This window comes from Humulus lupulus, chromosome X (genome assembly GCF_963169125.1).
Source record: "Humulus lupulus chromosome X, drHumLupu1.1, whole genome shotgun sequence".
Classification (NCBI taxonomy): domain Eukaryota; kingdom Viridiplantae; phylum Streptophyta; class Magnoliopsida; order Rosales; family Cannabaceae; genus Humulus; species Humulus lupulus.
This window is the reverse complement of record NC_084802.1, coordinates 28077035-28083770: the sequence shown is the minus strand read 5'-3', so window position 1 is coordinate 28083770 and position 6736 is coordinate 28077035.

Here is a 6736-nt window from a genome sequence, read left to right as displayed (position 1 = left end):
TGGTATCCACCACACTAGCTAGGAGTTCTTTGCATCCTCCTGTAATAGATCCCTAGCTCTAAATACAGATGTCATAAGCATATCCATGCACAGTGCCAACTACCACAAGGGTCTCCCACTCTCAAACCCGAGATTTTCTATCCTTTCCTTGCAATAAATCATTGCCCCACACTTGGTTAATCAATCCATATCCAGGATCATACTAAAGTCAGTCATAACCAACGTTATCAAAACCACTGATGATTCATTTCCATCATAATCTACCTCATCCCTTAAAATCACCAATAAAGTATCACATTCTCATCACAACATAACCATGCAATCTGCATATCAAATTTATGCCTCTCTATATGCAACAAAGCAATGAACAACATGGCACCAAAACCAGACAGCACAATACAAGAATCAAAACTAGAAAGTTGACCTGCCACATCTGAGGAACCAGCCTCAGTCTCAGTCTTCGACTCTGACTACTTCGAAACGAACACTCGAGCTGGAGTCGAGCTGTCCATCCCCTTTTGCTCATCTGTTCCTGACCTTGGGCAATTCCTCATGAAATTCCCAACCATTCCACATACGAAACATGCCTTTGCTCGGCTTTCTCCCAGATGACGTCTCTTACATTGGGTGCATTTTGGATAAGTCCTCCAGTTCTTTTTCTTACTCGCTCCAATAAATGGAGGTGTCACTATCTAAGCTTCTTGCTCTCTGACACTCTCCTTTATAATCTCATTTCCTGTGCTCTCAACAGCAAGAGTTTTCCCTACCACCTGAGCATAGGTAGAAATTTCATGCACTGGAATGACTTTAATGCCCTAAGCTATTCTGGGATTCAATCCCTGGGTAAACCTTTCCTTCTGAGCTACATCTGTGGGTACCATATCAAAAACAAACTTGGCCAACCCATCAAATCTATTAACACACTCATTTATTGTTGCATTTCCCTGAACTAGGTTCAGAAACTCATTCATCTTAGCAGTCTGGGCTGCATCACAGTAATATCTTTCATTAAATAGTTGCCTAAATTCTTTCCAGTCCATCACAGTTGTGTCTAGTGTCTGGGATACTACTTCTCACCATGTACGGGCATCATCCCGCAATACATATGTAGCACAGATCACCCTATCGTGACCCACCAGCTCCATACTGTTGAGATTGGAACTGATTATGCCCATCCATTGCTCTGCTCTGAATGGATCTAGGCCCCCCTCAAAGACTGGAGGGTAATACTCCTAGAATCTTCCACAGAGAAATTCCCATCTGTTCTCAATCCTAGGCTGAGCCAAAATTGGTGTCACTCCTGGCTTAACAAAGGAAGAGGTGTTCCCCGACAGGTTCTGCTGTTGTTTCAAACACCCGATCTCTTCCTCTTGCCTTTGTAATCTTAACTGCATATCTGTAAAAATCTACTGGAAATTATGAGGGGTAGGCGAAGAACTCAAACCCTGGCTGTAATTCCCAGCCCTAGTATAACCACCACCAGGCCTCAATAGCTGCCTTGGATACATACCTGCTGATTGAATCTGCAGTCAATAACTTGACCCATTAAATGTTAGGAAAAAATAGATTGCCTCAATGGAAATAGGTAAGATAATTACAACTCTAAACTAAATATTACAAATAAATATTATTGATTAAAAGGTGTTACAACTCTATGACAAAAATTACATGCAAATATAGAGAAAGAGGTAGAAGATGATAGAAATAGAAGATACAACTCTAAGACAAAAAGATACAAATATACTAGAAGTAGTAGAGTAAAAGATATAGATGAGATTACAACTCTAAAACAAAAGATACATATAAAAGAGTAAATATAGAATAATAGAAGAAATGAAAAGCAATAGAATAAAAGAACAAGAATAAGAACAATGAACTAAGAACTCTCACTCACACAACCAAAGTGAAGAGTGTTGGGGATCACCAACTTGAACAAGGTTTGAAACCTTTGTCCAAAAGCTTATTTTCCCCTAACTTAAGCACTAAGGGATCTCTCACAGATATTGGAAATACTTTCTGGAATAATCAAGCCTCAAGGTGTTTCTAGCCAAGTGCTCTAATGGATAGCAATGTTGTGTCTTACAAGTGAGCTATAGGCTCCTATTTATAGAGTTTAGAGACACCCTTTGAATTTAAAATTCCACCAACCCCCATGGCTGTTACCAATGTTTAATGGATTAATATGGAATTAAAAAAGAGATTTGGGAGTTATTTGGGTTTTTTGAGCCGTTCAACAAAGATTGAAAAAACTGAAAAATTGGTCAGTTTTTGGCATGTGGCCCCGGCCAGAGACATTAGTGGCCGCGGCCACTGGTCTCTGTCCCAGAGGCCGCGGCCACCAACATTCAGTGACCGCAGCCACCGACCAATTTCAACACTTAAAAATGTGTTGTTTTTCCAAACGGTTCCAAACCCTCCCAAATGATTTTGTAACTCCCAAAATACATTATTGAGGTTAAAATCATATCTCTAACAGCCATTTCACATATGGCTTTATGAAATTCATCTCAATGTTGTGTAACAAAAAATTTACATAATAAAGGGTAATATTTGGAAGTTACAAATTTGTAACACCAAATATGTTACATTATTTCGATATATCTTGTTATATTATTTTATAATATAATGTAATATTATATTATATTATAATATAATGTTTTAGATTAAATAAATGTGACAAAGAGTGTCACATATTGTAACATATATGTAATGCCCCAAATTCTCCGATGTGTTTTAATGGCGGGAATAGTAGGCCGGGAGGGCCATACTTGCTTAATTATGCCGTTAATTGATAGAATGTATGTATATGTGAATTATATTATAATATGATGTTAAATGCATGCATGCGGGTCCACATTTTAATTACAGGGGTGTGATGATAATTTGACCTGTTGAGGGCATAATTGTATAATTGTATGCATGTCGATGATATGTTGTTGAGATCACATTATAATGTGGGTTTGTTCGAGCTATTCGGCATGAGACGATCTTGGAATATTGATTAGCGATCTAGTCATAACGGGTTTAAGTTCGGGGCTCGGGATGAGTCTCGGGGAGATTGTAATGATTAAAGCGTTACCAGGAATTAAAGGATAACGGGATATGAATTATTGGTGTTTGAGATTATCGAGAATAGCGGGAATTGGAGAGCGTTAATTATGATTAACCAGATAGGTTGGAAAAGATAATTTTTCCCTTGGGAGCTTTTAGAAACCCTTAATTGACCTAGGGGTATAATGGTCTTTTCACCCCTACGATTGGTATAAACTATGTTAGGCTGTGAAAAAGAGGGCAAACAGAGCAAGTTCTTGACGCTTTCCCGCATCTCTTTCTCCTCCATTTCCTTTGTGATTTTTGAGTACTTGTTGAGGATTCAAGTTTGGGAAGTAAGCCTTGGGAGTTTGGGAGAGTGTTCCACCATTGAATAGCATCACAACCTGAGTTTGAGGTAAGTTTCTAGCCACTAGTTCCCTGGTATGCTCTGTTTTGGTTTTTAGTTTCAGCTTGTGATTTTTTTGTGGATAGTTAGAATTAATGGAAGTTTTGGTTAGGGTTTAACTTGGGTTTTGATAAGGGTGTGATGTAGATCAAGTTTAGGGGTTGTATTGGATGTTTGGGTGGTGTTTTGGCTTCGTTTGGAAGGTTGGTTCCAAGGAAAATCGCAAGGGAGGAAAAACCAGAGTATTGGCTGAACTATAGGTTGGGCCGCGGCATGGCCAGGGAGGACCGCAGCTCTTGAGGGGTGTTGAAGGAGGCTGCCTCTGTTTGAGGGGTGGGCTGTGACATGGCCAGGGAGGGCTGCGGCCCTTAGTGGCATTTTGGCCAGAAATGAGTTTTTGGCTCGGGGATTCTAGCCTTAGGCCTCAGGATCGATCCTACTACCCGGTTTGATAGGATTCGATGTCTCGGAGGCTAGGTTTTGGTTTGGGAACCCTTGTTATTAATTTTATTGATGGAATCCCATAATTGGTTATGACCAGGTAACCGCTAAGGGACTAAAAGGTTGATCGTTCTCAGAGGTCGTTCTTATTATATTTCTCGCTCGAACCTGAGGTAAGAAAACTGTACCCTGTGTATATATGACACGCGTGATTGTTATTGAGGCATGTTGATTGATAAATGTGGACATGGGTTGCATATTAAATGCTAGTGAATGTTGTTTACTTGTATATGGTACTGACAAGTCAGGGACACTAACCTAAGAGTCAGAAACGGCATAAGCGTCCTGAACGCAAGGCCGAATGAAGATTAGATCTAATCGATATCAGCGTTCAATGGCTCTAAGGCATTAACGCTGGACCGACCCTAAGGTCGATGAACTTATAAGCGCTTGGCTAGTCTAAGACTAGTTACTCAGAGCCAGGGCCTAAGGCCCAGGTGACCGTTTGTCACATGGCTAGGGAACGATGTTCCAGGGTTATGACTATATGGTAATGAGGAAGGTTATGTTGGTGACTAGTCACCATGCGCCTATCCTGTTTAAGCTAATAAAATGTTCACTTATTTGTTAAGCCCTGGTGACCCTATCGTCACAAGGCTAAAGGGAGCTATACCCAACTTAGTGACTTTTGCGATTGTCACCTATTTGTTTGGACTGATAGTCCTGAATGATTATTATGATCATTGTTGATATTATATCATGCTTTATTGTGTTTTCTTGCTAGGCCTTGGCTCATGGGTGCTATGTGGTGCAGGTAAAGGGAAAGAAAAATTCACCCAGCCTTGAGTGGAGAGCTTAGGTGGTGATGTGTACATATGCGGCCGCTTGACCACCACGATCAAGGAGTTCTCAGAGGAACTAGGGGGTTTAGCCTATTTTTGCCGCTTAGGTCGGCGGGTTTGTAATTTTGAAACAGTAATGACCATTTTGAGTTGTAAATAACGTGTAAATGTTTTTGTGGGCCCATGAACAGATTTATGTATTTAATAAATTATTTCCTTTCCTTTTTATTGATTTTTCCACCTTAGCCTGTTAATAACACTTAGAACACGTTTTTAACCAAAGGACTCGGGTAGCGGGTCAAATTTCTGGTTCACTGTAACTGTTATGGGGTAACCAGGGCGTTACAACTTGGTATCAGAGCATGCCAAGGTTAAGGTTCCTGTAGACTGACTGGGTATGTACACACATCCTGAAGTCAAGCTCAACTCATGGTTTGGTAACTATTTATGTAGTTATATGTATAATTGCTTAAATATAGTATATATGTTTTACCTGTATGCATGAGACACTATGTTAAACATGTGCCCTGAAATAATATATCCTCAGCAAATGTGTGCTAATTAGTACTGAGATTGCAGGAACATACTTATAAGTATGGTAGATTATGAATTATTATGCGATACATGCTAAGTGTTAAATGCTATAAACATGTATCTGCTTGTATATTGTATGACTGTGGAATATGATAATTGTCTGCTTGTTCTTGGACCGTAAGGCGGCAATAGGTTTAGTTATTACTACCTGACTGGCTGTATTGATCATTATTTCAGCAAGGTGTCAGATAAGAATGAATCTAGGGCAAAAAGATACTTCAGCTGGCCAGAATGATCAGGGCCAAATTAATAATAACAGTCTGGGTCAAGAAATTGACCAATCACAGGTTCCACAGCCGGCTCCTACAAACTAGTAGCAGTTGTTTAATGATTTGCAGGCAACAGTGTTGAAACAGGGAGAGAAGCTTCGTCTCCTGAGACAGCAGTAAGCGCCTGCAGTGGCCAGTGTATCAGAGGCACCTTCTGTGTCGATGCCAGCAGTTGAGCATCTGCCTGAGGTTGGAAATAAATGGGAACCTCTCTATGAAAGGTTCAGGAAGCAGCAACCTCCAGTTTTTTAGGGCAGTGCAGACCCTGTCAAGGCAGAACAATGGATGAGTATGATTACCACTATCCTTGATTTCATGAGGGTATCTGGTAATGAGAGGGTGGCCTGTGCCACCTATATGTTTCGGGAGGATGCCCGGATTTGGTGGGAGGTGATTACCCAGACCAAGAATGTTAATGCCCTGAGTTGGGAAGAGTTTTAGACTCTGTTCAATGAGAAATATTGTAATGATGCTATCAGGGCGGGAAAGGCCAAGAAGTTCATTAGGCTACTTCAGGGGAATTTATCAGTCACTGAGTATGCCTTAAAGTTGGATCGTTTGGAAAAGTTTTCCATGGAGTTGGTGCCCACTGATGGGACCAAGAGAGAGAGATTCCTTCAGGGTATACAGCCCAGGTTAGCCCGTGATGTACGTATCACCACTGTGGCTGGGGTTACTACCTATGCACAGGTGGTTGAGAAGGCACTCACAGCTAAGAGTGCAGAGAACAAGATCTGGCAAGACAGTGCAGCCAGAAAGGAATTCAGGTGGTTAGGTCCTCCATTTGTGGGTTCTGGTAGGGGTGTTGGCCCCAGTGATCAGAAGAGGAAGGTTCTTGACACCTTCCCAGTTCCAAGTCCTGATAGGCGGCCCCGTGGTATTTCTATGGGTCGTCCAGGTGGTAGTGAAGCTTGGAAGTCTTATCCTGAGTGCCCTAGATGCAAGAGGCATCACTTGGGAGAGTGTAGGGCAAGGGCCTGCTTCTCATGTGGAGCAGTGGGTCATCTTAAAAAGGATTACCCTAAGGCAAGAAAAGAAGAACCTAGAAAGATTGACAGCTCGACCCCAGCTCGAGTTGTCGCATTGACTCAACCAGAAGCTGAGGCTTCTCCCTCAGTTGTTACAGGTCAGCTTCTTAGTGCTGGAACCCC